This window comes from Solenopsis invicta, chromosome 1 (genome assembly GCF_016802725.1).
Source record: "Solenopsis invicta isolate M01_SB chromosome 1, UNIL_Sinv_3.0, whole genome shotgun sequence".
In the NCBI taxonomy this organism is placed as follows: domain Eukaryota; kingdom Metazoa; phylum Arthropoda; class Insecta; order Hymenoptera; family Formicidae; genus Solenopsis; species Solenopsis invicta.
Window position 1 is genome coordinate 31,514,202 of NC_052664.1, and position 15,408 is coordinate 31,529,609.

The 15,408-nt window shown below is 38.9% G+C and overlaps 2 protein-coding genes across 11 annotated transcripts in view; one reads left to right on the forward strand and one right to left on the reverse strand.

Annotated features, from left to right (window-relative positions):
* Window positions 1-15,408, reverse strand: part of LOC105201574 — a 269,202-nt gene that overhangs the window by 119,397 nt on the left and 134,397 nt on the right. The gene's annotated exons all lie outside the window — the stretch shown is intronic.
* The window catches only part of LOC105201579 (hormone receptor 4), a 193,311-nt gene that overhangs the window by 25,486 nt on the left and 152,417 nt on the right, over window positions 1-15,408 (forward strand). The gene's annotated exons all lie outside the window — the stretch shown is intronic.

Genomic DNA, 15,408 nt, shown 5'->3' on the forward strand with positions numbered 1-15,408 from the left:
CCCTTTTGTCGCTGCACGCGAGACACGTGATAAACCGGCTCGCATGTTCGCATGACGCGAGGGTATGTACGATCTATCAAGTACCGTCCGATCTCGCAATCTTTAAATATTATATATAACCATACGTATGATATTTGAAAAATCATTATAGAGAGAAACTTGAAAAATACAGCTCGATTGCTTAACCAAGAGGAACGTAACTCGCCGAGGGTCATTCACGATAACTCTCCGTAACTCTCGGAAGACTAACGACGCGATGGACGGACTTTTCTTGAAATGAGAAAATAATCGCTCGTAGAAAATCTATCTTAAAAGCGTGATTAAGTTGGAGCACGTCAACACGACGCGGACACAGACATGGAAGGCAACGCTGTTCGATCTAACGCGCTCGCGCTTTTCCCATGATCGTAGCGTAGAAATATCCGCTCGCGGCGAGATGCCAGCCGATCGTGGAATATATTATCGCCCGTAAGCGGAGGAATCGGCAACGAAGTCGACCCGCTGCGCGAGACGGCTCCCATTTTCACTTTTCGTGCTGCTAGCGGAGCGTTTGCGCCGCGCCGCGCCGCGCCGGTGGTTGCGTAACCACCTCGTCGTTCTTGTCGGCTGACAGTGGGTTAAGCGAGATCCAATCCTGGTCAATCTTATCCTGGGCCTAGGTGCACGCCACCGCTATCATCCGTCTCTCGGTTAGGTTGGGCTAGATCACGTATTATGCGGTATTATGCCGCTGCAACAGACTTTCTCCCCGCGAGGACGATGCACCCAATGCCCTCCCCTCCTCCACCGCAGCCTCCTCCCTCTCTTTCTTTCTTTCTCTCTTTCTCGTTTACTCTCGTCCTGCATCCGCTCCAACGGGACCGCGAATCTATCGTCAGTTGCGGATCGGAAAACGGGGTGGGGGACCGCCCGCCCGCCCGCTGGTCGGTCGGTCGGTCGAACGGTCGATCGCAGAAAATACCGGGGGTCGTGATACGGATAGACCGCGCCGAATTTATGTCCCGGTTTACGCGCGTCTTCGATATCGACTTCGTAGTCGACTTCGGGATTCGGCAAACTTGAGATTGAATGATTGATCAGCGCCCTACTTGGAAAAATCCGGATTAAGTGATGATATAAATACCCGAAGGACAAATAATAATAAAGGAGAAAAATATTCTTATTAAGACGTATCAGCTCGTATAAATTTCAAAAAATATAATAAATATTTAAAAAAGACAAAATAAAACGAGCAAACAATTAGATATTAAAATAACAATATGTTTTTTATTTTTAATGATAAGTGTATGACGTTTCGACTTCACAGAGTCGACATCATTATGTATTTCTCCAAGATTTTATTGTTAAATCAATTTATAAGCGTTCTAAAAAGGACTATCAAAACGTCGCTTGTTGTTAAAGATTAAATTCACACCTAATTATTTGTTCATTTTATTGAATCTTTCAGTATATTGTTTTTTTTTCCCCCAGAAAAACATCAAAAAGATTATAAAATGTATGAATTTTTATATATGATCCGCCATCAAATCATTTGCAATATGCGCTTTGCTGGGCTGCAGAAAATGCAGTGCGTAGTAAAAATGTGCAAAGTAAAAATCTGAAAACATTGGAGATCGCGCGAAAAATCCAGAGCTGCAATTTAGGATGCACCCAAGGCAGCGAGCGAGCACCATCGAGAAATTTATAGATCAGTACGATGAAAATTTTACGGTATCAAAATGGAAATTAATTTCTCACCGAGCGTGCAAGTTCCAGTTGTTCGATCTAACGCAGTCGTGCGAATCGTTTTGCGCTTTAACGCTCGCTTAGTGGTCAATGTCTTCCGAGGAATGAATCGCAGGTGCGGGGCTTCGCCCGGCGTGGGATGCGCACAATTTTTTGTACTTCCATCCCCGTTCTTTTTTTTTTCACGTTTTCTCACTTCATCCCGGCAACAGACTCGCGAAACTAATTTAGCCGCGGCGACTGCGCGCGGAAAAAAAGCGGTTGCGACGAATCTTTGAACGCGCTCGCGCGCGCGCGCGACGGGACGTCGCCGCGTTCGTTCGCGTAAACCGCCGAATTTAATGCGTCAGCGTGTATCGAATTTTAATCAAGCTCGCACGGACGCTCTCGAATTTTCGCATCCGGCTATACCGTTAACTTCGTTAAATTCATCTGGCCGTGATGCGTTCGAAATGCCGCGTACGCACCGGCTCGGTGCCTTTTAACGTTCCGCAAATATGCGATCTGATACGGAGTTCTTTGCCATTTTTGAAAAATATCATACACATTTCGCTATAAATATAAATCTAATAATCCCTAATTTTCTCTCTTTCACACACACACACACACACACACACACACACGCGCGCGCGCGCGCGCGCACGTATGCACATATACAAATTAATTACAAAAAAAGTATATTCGCATTATTATTTTGAGAAAAAATAATAAACTGATGTAATTCAAATGATATGATATGTTTTATGTCATTATTTTCCAGTTTATTTATACAACCACTCGGTTACTCAAATTGATTTTATTTTAAATATAAAATTATTAATTAATTTTTTTCTATCTCGAGCATGAAAGAAGAAATATTTGACGTGTTCTGTTTTTAATTTCCTTTTTATTTTTGTGGAAATGAATACATACTGTTATAAAATTCTCATCGTGATAATCACATTTCTCTTATAATCTCAATTATACATTTACATAACTGTATTTCCACACTGGTACGATGTTCCAACGATTCAACGCGTTATCTTCATGCATGAAATGCCAATTACTAATTGTCGCTGCAATAATTCCATGATCTTACGTAATGTCTCAGGTCATCGACATCGAGCCACTTTCTCTCGGAAAGAGTTATCTCCCGTGTACTGATAAACGTCATGATTCTTCGATATAACATTATATCGTCGTTTTATTGAGGCAAACGAGTTTCATCGTTTTATAACCTCGTTAATTATTTTAATAGATCTCACTTTAACAAATCCGTCGTTAAATAACGTAACGCTAAATAACTGTTAAAAATACATGTATAAAGTAGCTACTGTACTCGTAACAAACTTTTTTTTTATTATAAAATACGGACACGTAATTAATAAAAATTAGAGATATTAAGTCGATTTTACTTCTCTACGTCAAACGGTCGGTATCGAATGAACGATAAATATTAAATAGTTGATCTATTGAAAGAACAGAGGGAAAAGAAATGTCGGCGCGCGTAGTTTATATAATCGGTCGACGTGTTATGTTTAAAGCTTGTATCAAAGGAAAGTTTGACAGCTCGCGAATCGCGCGTGCGACTAAATTTTCCATAAGCCAGCTATGTAACCGTCGTCACGGACGTGCGTCAGCGGAAAGGATCGTTATGTATCCTCGAAGGAAATGCATCGTACACGCTAAGGATTTCCTGCGAGGTGAACGAGAAGGAAACGCGCGTTCTCTCTGCTTGCATAACCCACCGTATTCATAATCTCTTTATCTAACTACACACAATCATATGTTAGTGTTGACTGAACAGAACCGCCGAGGGTAATAAACTTTATTTCTAATGAATCTCTCTCTCTCTCTCTCTCTTTCTCTCAAGATTCGAATGACGAAATAATTGAGAAGTAATATTAAATAATATTATGTATGCGTGTGATAAAATGAACTACTGCATAATTATCTGAAATCATTAATCAAGTAAAGTGCATATTCTCCTCTCGCACAATATATCATATTAAATATATTATCCGAGTAACAGGGGCTACGTCTTGTCTATGCATATATCTAATTTTATTGGAATTTAATCGTAACGCGTTTCCAAGCAATCATTTCGCCGCTGCGTTTCCGCTACATTGGAAAGCGGATGGTCGAGTCTTTAGAAGGATGCTGCGAATGCGCTTCGCTTAGCAAACATCGCGTCACATCGATGCTGAACCTTCAATCGACCGATCTTTTTTTTTTCTCCCGCGTCGTCGATGGCGGTACGGTATCTAGCCCCCTGCTCCTTCCCCCTTCCGCTCGATCGGAGGGAGGCTCGTTACATATCACTCGCGTCGGATAAAAATACACCGTGGGAGCGATGACTCGGGCGTAAAAATACATCGAAATGCAACCACGGTCGGCGCGTGTATATTTACGCGTGCGTCTCGAGCGGCGAACGAACGTTTCGACGTTCCAGTACGCGTGGGTGGACCGTAGTCTAGATAGAGAGGAGATCTCCGGGCGAATAGACGGGTCCTGGGGACCGGAGAGCGGGTGCGAAAAGGAGAAACTCTGCGGACGCGCCGAGTGAATGGGACGTAAGAGAATTTACGGGTAGGAGGTTCACCGCGAAAAGAACCGTAAAGACGGCCCGAACGTGGAAAGCGGAAATTTCCATGGGGACATTCGCGTGAATTCTCCCGTGGAATAGGTTCCGGCGTGCTGGGATACAATGCGCCAGGACTTTTGGAACATCCACGAGTTTCTGTCGGGTCTTCCTAGTAGTCTTCCTAGATTCTCTCGTAGCGACCAATGTCTCTTCCTCCGTGGTCCTCGGTCATTTGAACCTTCGAATCGTATCTCGTCGAGATCTCTGAATACAATCGTTAAAACACAAAGGTTTTGTTTTTGTATTACTTGTAAATGCAGTTAATTTATAATTAAAATTATAATTTTCTTCGAGATGTTTCGCATCCTTCAAAGAATTTCATGCTAAATTGTTTTCTCGGAAGAAGAACTGGAGATTTGTCGCGAAGCCATTTGTATGTACGTATTGTAAAAAGATTATCGACAGGAATATTCGTTTGAATACAAAAAAATATGTAGAGTATTTTCAAAGATTAAACATTGCTCTTGATTATTTCCGCAAAATTATTTATACATTTAATTTACAGACATGTGTAGTCTTTTGCAAATATGATTGTAATTTATCTTCTTTTAGCAATATATATAAATTCATTTTAATAAAAGTATTTCAGGTTTATCGAGCTCACTAATTTCGAAATGTCTTTGATACGAAACGTATATCACGTCGATTATCAATAAACAAAAAGATATCGCGCGAAGGTGTTAAAGTTCATTAGTATCTATATAAAATAATAAAGAATTATAAGAACTCTAATTTTTCTATGTACAAAATTTTTAGCATCGTACGCATTTTTAAATTATTAATCATTTGATATCGATGAAGTATTACACAATCTGGATCTGTCTGCAAAATGTCTAGGCCCCTAGGATGACAGAGCCGCGCAGAGAGATCGCTTTCGATTCTCCTCCTCTCTAGGAGACACGTTGCTCGAACACGTCGCATTGTCAGAGGATCTTCTCGCGAAATCGCGCGGTAAGAAGAGCGAATCCGCGACGCGGAGCATAGTAACCGTCCGCATTCGCGCGTTCGACATTAAAGCTTCCAGGGTCATTGACTGGTGCTGCGGTGGTTACACACAGCGTCACGTACCAACCGTGGCGTTCACGTATGTGGCCGCCGTTTGCGCGTGGGAGTTATTAAAAGCCGAACGAATCCGGCAAGAAAAAGTAAGCGCGGTTAAAAAAGGAACCGAACGCGCGTTGCCATCGTTCGTTCCGTCGGGATGTCACGGACAGTTCTCTCTTTCGCTCGCCCTCTTTTTCTTCCGAACGCACATTCGTCCGAGGGAGACGAGGAGATCCAGACTTTCCTCCTAAAAAACGCGCGCCCTCGCTCCGGGACGCAAGCCGATACGACGACGACGCTCTCGTTTGAAGCGGGATAATTGAGACATTGCCTTTGCGAAAATATCCAAAACGTTTTCGTCACACGATATTTTGGCATGAGACACCGTAAACGAATCTGTTCAATTTTTAGGATTCGCCTTTTTAGGATTTTTAGGATTAGAGTCAAGATATTAATGAAAACATGTATGATAATTATAATAGAATTTGTAGTTAATATAAATGACATATTACCAAAAAATTCTGTTATCCTAGGTTATTCGAATGATTAATTATATAGTTTTAACTACTCGGCATAATGTGTTAAACTGACAATGTCGTGGATGATTCGTACCCTTTTTTAACCACTCACCCTAACCAATTTTTTTTTTTAATTTTCTGTTAAACGATTCGAGCACCCAATTTCGGACTTTAGCAGCAAATTAGTACCTAATTAGCACTTAATTTTTAAAAACTTTAAAATTAATTTTGTGCTGGCGAGCGGGCTAGCTTAATACGGGTATGATTTGTGGCGCATTAACCTAAACCTTGTAAAGAGAGAGGAATTTAATCTCGACCACGCTTTCCTTCCTGTCGGATAACAAGCACGAGAATTGACAATAGGCCCTGCCGTTGCGGCCAGCTGACTACTTGATAAGAATAAAAGAAGAACCAACGACCGCGATAACGAGACGTTTTTAGTTCTTACTAAGAGAAGACCCATCAAACAATTCTATTTCAGTACTGATTGCTTTTTATCTATTTCTGATATATTATCTCAGAAATTTACTTTTAATAATTTAATTATTTCTATAGAAATATACAATTTTAATGGAACTTTTAATGTCAAATTAAAGATTTTACTAAAAATAATTAATAACATTTATTACATATATTCTATCTATTCTATAAATAATCTACGTGAAACATTTCGAAAGAAATATTGCATTGGAGGCTTTGAAAATATATTTTATTATAAATGATTAACTCAATTTGCACACAAAAATTAAATGTTGTTATCGTTATCGTTATATAAAATATTTTAATTAAATATAGATGTACAAATGAATAATTCAAATTTTTTTTAAGCAGTTAAATCAATTCAAAATTAATTTATTTCCATTTTTTGAGAATAGGGAAAAGTATTCCAGAAGGATTACGAACGAGAAAAATAGGAGGAAAAATGTGAAATAATTATTTATTTGCGTATTTTTTGAAAAAAGTACAATGTCTAAAAAGAGAAGACGCATCATTGATTTAGAATAAAATAACATTTATATTCACTTAAAAGCATGGACAATTTCAGTACAAAACGATCAAAATAACGATACATTAAAATGAGGAGAGAAACGGAAAAGATAAAACCGCAATAAAATACAAAGGACAAATGGATGGACCAAAAAAAAGAATAGAGTAAAAACTAACGAGTTTGTACATTACAAAAGCTTGCAGTCTCTGGTGCAATTAGTACAATATAATACAGTGCAGCTTAGTTTTAAAAGTTTAGTTACGAATATGAACGAAGAAAGACAAATGATCGAGATACAGATGAGACGACTGGGAAAACGAGTAGAGAAACAAAAAGAATCCGCATTCGTGATAAATCGTGTTAAAAATAATTAAGTTTCAAAATCATCATCATTATAATATTATTGAAATTATTTTTCATTGCTGTCACGAACACGTTTAGAGTGTCATCGTTTTATTTCACAATGAGAAAAGAGTTGTTGAACTGACAAAATTTTTCAACTTGATTAAATAGTCCTTTAGTCCAAGTATTTATGTATTTAACTCCAATGCGTAAAATACTTGAATTGAAGAAATTCAATCAGGTTGAAAATTTTAGTCAAGTTACCAATTTTTCTTGCTCTGTGTACACGTACGACTATTTTAATATATTTTGAATGTTGTCACTCTTAGCTGCACTTTGCTTTATTTTCGCTGTGCTTTTCTAAAGAGTATAGAAAACGCGACAGTGTTTTTCACCGTACAGTCTAACAGGTGAAGTGCGAATAATCACGGATATCTTGAATGCTTAAATACCAAAAATCTAAACGCAGTGGCGAAAGGAAAGGGGCACGCACGGTACATACGCATGCACGCGGGACACGTGCGCGTCACCAGAGTGCACCGCGTGCGTAGAGAGGCGCAGTTGCGCGCTCGTAAGTTGACCTCGGGCAACTTTCACCGCTGCGCCAGAACGCTGGTCGCGGAATACGCCGTTACCCCGCTGTTCGCTGTGTATGCACGCTCGTTGAATGTAATTTATGCACGTTGCGTGCGATCATGGTCTCGCCGGAGCCGAGACCTGCGCTCGCATGGTCAGGTACACGACGAGAGGAGATTGGACCCAGGGTCGGCTTAAGGTGACTCCGCAAAGAAAGACATAAGACAATGAGAAAAATTATATTGTATAAGTTATTAATTTAATTTGAAAAAATATGGGCGTTCTAAAATAATTATTAGTCCGACAATAAAATCTAAAATATTACAAATTCCGAAATACAACTGATCAAATTAAACTCTTCTTCTTGATTTTTGATTGTGCGTGTTCATATAATCAAACATTTCGTCACGAATGACTAGATAATCATCTTCTGATAACATCGTGTAGATTTTAAATAGAACATTTTTAATGTTGAATATTACGAAACAAATGGTTGTTATTTAAACAATAATTTTTTAGTGTAATAAGCGTGGATTACACTTGCATACATTTTATGAAGAAGAGTCTAAATTAATTTCACCATTCATTTTTTCGTCAATAATACCAATTTTAGAAAAATTTACTTTTTCGCTAATAAGCTGAACATAGAATTCTATTATTATACAAATGTTACATTTTATTGACACTAAGTAGCATGATCAGAATTTGCAGTTTCACACTAATTCGTTGTTTCTCGACGTACTTGTAAAGCAATAATGGATTAAATTATGGCATTTTAACTTGTTTACATGCAGTAAACTAAAAATAAATAGAAGAATATGACATAAATACTCTATGTAAAATAAACAGAATTGTAAGAGAATCATTGTAACTTTGTCTGAAAAGATCGCTTATGCAGAAGCCACTATAATAGCGCGTATAATATTGAAAGGGTTAAGGGTCTTTTTACTTCCCTGTGTTTATAGTTATTCCAATTAAGAAGGTGCGCCTGGATAACGTGACTCGGCCCTGATTGAATTTTGCATGAACGCCCACATTTAATGTACCTTACCTTCTCACGAGCACGAATGTATCAAGCGCGCACCGTCCGCAGTGAAAGATTTCGCGGAATCTTACGAGAGCGACATGCGTCCTCGGCGGAAAATTTGATGGACATTTTAATATACGCATAGATAAAATTTATGACGTACTTCGCGCAGTTCTTCCGTATTCGATGATTTGTGATGCGAGGTACTCTTCCTCGATCAGTATATTTCACATATCAAGCTTGTTGACGCGCGTTATTCACCGTTTCGCACATGATTAACGTGAGAATGAAACCGTATTGGCGAAATGAATAGATTTAACGAAAAAGTAAATCACAGATAGAGCCATGGAATTCCCGGTAGAAAAATCTACCAATCCAAGAATCCGTTAATACAATTAAAATTTGCGTCGCGATATATTTTATATCCTTTAAGAAGTTCTTTTCGCTATTACGAGCAAAATGAAGCGAAAGAGATAAGAGAGGGTGTACACACAGATATTCTACTTTATGCTTGTAGAACGCTACACGTATTAATTTGAAAAACCAATACAAATTATGATTAATCTAGGCTCCACTAACTCGCTAACTTTATTAACTTTATTGTCTACGAAGTATTTCTTGGTATTATATTATCTCATAAAGTATAATAACGAGGATCAAGTAAGTGAAACGAGTTATGTAAGCTCCGCTGCATGTTCTTCTACCAAATAAATGCACATATTTTATTTTTACATAGACGCGACACAACGCGTTGGCAGCGAGAGAAAGCGTCATGTGATTGGCATTAATTAAATAATCACAGGTATAAGTCGAAGCGAAGCGGTTCTCTAATATACTTATTAGTTACTGCGATTCAAGGTATCCACGATGCAAGCATGAAATGCATGACATCTAAACACATTACTTAAGTAGCGAAGGCTACGATCGGACACGCGAGACGGAGCCAACAGCCTGGCGCGGTATAAGGTAGCGACTTCAAGTTTTTAATGTTTAATAGAAGCAAAGTGTGTGCGATATAGAAACTTCGAGTGGAATTGCGAAAATAGAAATGCTGGAGTGCCAATTATTTCTCACGTCTAATTTATCTTTAGTTATCATAAATCGATAAATTTGCCTCGCGATGTCACGATAGACGCGGCGCGTAAACACGAAACTTCTTCTGATATCGATCGTTGAAGTCAATCCTCTTTCACGTTTCAAGTTTCTTCGTAAACAGATTATTGCTATGTAAGTAACTTGCATAGATATTGCGAGTTACACTTCGGAAACACGGAATAGGTACGTATCTTTGTGAAATCTGTAAATCGTTCACCTATTTCTTGAATTAAAGAATTATTTTTAATTATTGCTTAATTTGTAAAGAAAAATAAAGTAAAATTAGAAGATGTAGCAAATTCTATAATAAAAGATATAAAATTTAATTAAATTTGAATAAATATAATAAAATACAATCTTATTAAATTACAAGCTATATTACACCAAATGATTTTCTCCAATAAGATTTCCGAAGGTATCGAACTTGTCGAAACTGTCAAATGCGTAATTGATTGAATAAATACCAATTAAAAATGATACAAAGTAAAAATAGCTACGAAATAGCTCGCTCTGAAATGAGTCCATTTTATTGTTCGAACAAATTAAACGTTATCAAGGATTAATAGCAAAATTATGCCAACGTTGTTTTGCAAAAAAGATCTGCGGGAGAGGGACAGCTCCTGCCGTGAATAATACTGCATGTATCCAAGGCAGCGTCCTGTTTACAGCTTTAACATAATCTTGATATTATTAGCAACAAGGCTTCCAGCTTAAGCTACAATAGCTGACATCATTAGCTCGATGTACTATATCTTATCGCAACATGTTGCCGCGATAGATAACGCAAGATGTTTATTAATTAACAGTTAGATAAATATTTAACGTAATATAGGAATATTTATGATGAACAATTTTTTTATACAAAAATTTTTTATTTGCGGTTCTCTTGATCAACGATACCTATGGGTAATATTAAAATATACGCGAGCAAGTATAAGGTAGTTGAACGGAGAGATAAGCCTAAGATTCCACGCAAAAACTACAATAGCTTAGATTATTTCGACGTTTTGCCATAATTCGCCTGCATAGCTATCGCGATACCTATTTCTCGTGGAGTTTGGATTTATCGTATATCGACAAATCATCATATTCAATACGCGAAATAAATCTTGTTTCACCTCTTTTGCTATTCTTCCTTCTCGCTCCTCTTTCTCTCTCTCTTTCTCTCTCTCTCTCTCTCTCTCTCTCTCTCTCGTTCTCATTTTCAAATCTATCCGATCCAAACAGTCGTTGTTCTTTCTCTAGCTCTGTCAAGACATTGCTATGTCGGGGCTCGGTGTTCGCGATTCGTGATCGAGCAGCCGCGACGAGGATCATGATTCTCGTGACGCGGAAGTCGAACTGACCGAAAAGAAGTGCGGAGCTCGTGCCAGCTCGTTTCTTCTGCCTCTTTCACTTATTCAGCGTCCTTCTTTTCCTTACTCGACAATTCTCACAAGTCCCCTTTCTCTCTTTCTCTTCAATTTTCAATCAGAAATCCTCATCGCACGCTTGTATAACCAATAATCGATAACTCTATATTATTATAGACTGAGTAAAACTTTAAGACTGAGGAATTTTCTTTTTTAATAAAATCGAAAGACTATTGGCAAGAAGCGTCCTCTTAACGCATTCATGCTATCAAGATTTAACAGGATTTAATTATTATTTATTTATTCCTTTATGTAATTTTAATTTTCATACATTTTCCACAAAGTATATTTTTTTGCTGCTCTTCATGAATTCTGATTTATAATTACGTATAAAATCTTTATATAATTTCGACAGCTTCAAACTTCGACACGCGAAAGAACTTGCACACGGTTCACGATGATTAGCACATTTTCGTTATCTTTCAGTCCGCTTTAAATTCCGTTTACATTGTTCTATATTATTTTGTCTTTTATCCGCATCTCTTTTTCTTTGCAATTCAATCGTGCTAAAAAAAGAAACTATTCCCGCGCTCATCGTGTTCCATTCTATTCTTTTTCTTACATTCCTTGTTACGGGGCATCGATGCATCCGCATGTGTACGTATAGTATATTTGCACGCACGCGTGCAGTCACGCGTGTGTACTGCGGAATCATGAATAGGCTCTGCGTAACATTGCAACGCATACTTGCACGTACACACGGAGGAGGCGGACCCGCTCGTCAACGACGAGCCAGGACGTCGTGTAACAGTGGGTCACTAGTGAAAGTGCTTAGACGGTGTGATGATTGCAATTGCACCGCGCGCCGCTGCACAACGGGGCGGTTTGGCGAGCTTGACTTCGCTTCCTGGTGCGACCGCCGAGACGCGGCATTGCACGGCGCGGCACGATTTTCCCCGTTCGATGTAATGACAGCTTTTAAACGCCCGGAATATTACCGGCGGATACTCGTTTTTTTTTTAGATATCGCCGAGCGGTCACGACGAACGTATTCATTACGGCTATTTCTCTCGCCGTAATAGGCCACCCGACGAATAATTGCGCGAGCAGGAAGTTGTTTTCGCGCTACTGGGCCCTCTTCGTTGGCTAATGTTCTCTCGGGCTGATTTCTTTTCTTTCGAGGGGGAAAAAAAATATATGTACGATCTTTAATGTATAATTACGGATACTTTACTAGAGATCACCTCGCCAGTTTCTTGTCGAGAGGCTGGGATAATAACATCGGTACGCTCGATGACTTTTGTAACACAGGCGTAGAAAACACCTTGGCAGGTTACGCATGATAAGTAGCGCGTATGCTATAATTATAAAATATTTATTTCGCTTCCTTTTCAATAATTGAACGAACGAAAATAATTATAATTTTGACTAATATTAAAAAATACTTAGAGAAAGGAGAGTTTACGAAATCTAACAAATACAAGTAATATACGGTGTAGAAGAAGAGAAAGCATGTTGTTACGTGCTAAAATTCAGTTACTAACTAGCACTATAATTCCACTGCCTAAATCAACCTTCGTAGATTTTAATTATTCTCTGTAACTGGAGCGACGGTCGTTTTACTTCGAATGGTAATAACGAAACGCGCTAAATAAAAACATTAAATCCATCCTCGTTTACCGTACATTGTCTTGAATGATTTTACACGAACGTGTTGGTTACATTTGAAATATATATGTGCCCGTGTCTTTGCGCTCCAAAGTACAGAAACTGGTTGTTTAATATTCGATGAACTAAGGTGATGTTGTGCGACATACCCCAACAAGATTTAAAGTGAAATTACTGTCGTAGTAAATTAGTACACTTGAAATATAACACGGAGTATAAGACACACTGTTCGCTATCTTGATTTTTTCACTTGATTCGCGGAAGATTAATGTTTGTAAGTTTTATTGGTTTTTAGTAATCAAATCGCTTTTTTCTTACAATACTTTTCAGTTGAATTTAAATCTTCTTTAACACTTTAGAAAGAATCTCGTAAGATCAACTTAAATCTGGAATAATCTTCATGGAATCTTCCGTGATACGTCGTCACATAACTTCAAATCGACACTTACGTAGTATAAACAATAAAATGAGTCAAAGAGACTGACACAGTCGTTGAGCGAAATCCGTTCGTAACGAGGAAGAACGTAACGAGTGAGCGCGGAGATTTCACCGACGCGGCGTTTCCTCGTTCCGGAGGCCCGGCTTCATAATTCATCCTCGTCTAAGGCTTCCTAATCCTTTGCTCCCACAGGGAACTAGCTCGAAAATAGTTTCACGTTGCACGGTCGCGAAGACTCGACGCTCACACGGAGATCGCCTCTTCTCCCAATTTGTACGAAGGGGATCGAGTATAGAGACGGTCGTTAAAATTTCCACAAGGGTTCGGTGCACGAAAAATTCCAAAAGTTGAAACGTCTCCGCGTCTCCCCTCAATGTCACCGTTCTTTCAAACTCCCCCCCTCCCCTCTCTCTTTCCCTCTCTTTCTCTCGGCTTCGCTTGTGGACCGTGTTTTCAAATTAGAGAAACAAAAGAACGCTTTCCACCAAGATGTAAAAGCAGATAATCCAAAATGCAAACCGAGAAAAAGCAAATTACAGAAATATTTTTTCACATTTTTGTTTATTTATATTTAATTTTTCTACCTTTTTTGATACGCAAAGATTGATACGAAAGAGTTTCTATAGTGGACGATTTTCTCGTCTCGTAGCTAGTGTAAATTTAGTCGAGTGCCCGGCTGTGTTATGATACGCAGCAATATCGATAATGGATTTTCAAAATGTAGTTATCTAAGAATCGAGAAAGCTGAGTCGAGTAAACATGTATATAGGGATAAATTGTGATTGTAACACGGATCGAATTGTGATTGTAATAGGAATAAAATTTATCTTGTTTACATTAATTATTTCGCGTTTATGCGTGCTATCAACGCAATAGTGTAACTGATTGCACAAATTGTGCTCGCGTTTTTCTTGAGAAAAGCCGTTCTCTCTGAAATTTTTTTGACAAGAAAAAAATGCGGCCGAAATGAAAATAAGAAAAAGTCACATAAACGTTTCGTTATCTGAAATTTTGTGATAACGAAATGAGATTAATATGTCAAGAGAGCAGAGAAAATTATTTGCTCTCTTTCCGGAAAGAGAACAAATGTTTTTGACAGAAATATAACTGCAATGGCAAGAGAAAAGATATACGCGAGATTAGGTCGCGTCGCGGTAGAGAACGAAAAATAAACGGAACGGGAGAAGGAAGGGCACTTCGTCTCACCATGTCAGTGGGTTAATGGCGACGATAAATGAGAACGAAGTCAATGGGTCCACCCTAGGGAGAAATGTCATCCGTGTAACCGCTCAAATACATCTTTCCATTTTCATTCGCGTGCTACTACACCCCCGTCGCTAGTCTTTCTTTTTAATCCGTCGATGCTCCGATATTGCACCCACGCGCGCGATGTTTTTCTCCCTTTTGCCCCGCCATCCTTCGTTCTCATCTTTTCCATATTCGCACGTTTGTTATATAAACACTGGCGGATGGGAATAACGAGACGCGTCGTAACGTGCGAACGCGAAGACTGGAATACGTCGTTAATATTTCTCTGTTTGTGCGCGAGTGTCCTTTGTCGCACGCGTCACGCATGTATGAGAGAAGTAAATATCTCCTTCATACGCGGCCTTTGCAGAAATGCATAAAAGACACCGAATTCTGATAACAGATTTTACGACCAGCTTGGAATCGACCTCTCCTAACGAAAGTAAAACCTGCCGGGGGCAATTAAAAATCATGAACTATGAGCGAGCGAATTAATATTCCGGAAACCTGGGTGCGATCCAGCGGGGAAAGTTTACGAATATTTGATATTGTTTAATTTTTCTCCTTCGAGAGCCGAACGGGTTCAATGCCACTTCCGAAACTGAAACACGAAAATATACGTAAAAACGGTCGTCATTGGGACGAGAGAGAGAGAGAGAGAGAGAGAGAGAACGAGGAAAATGTCGAGGGCGCTTCACGGTGATATGCTTTTACAAGCGCGTATACATGCATTTCCTAGGCATAAAATGATATGACACGTACG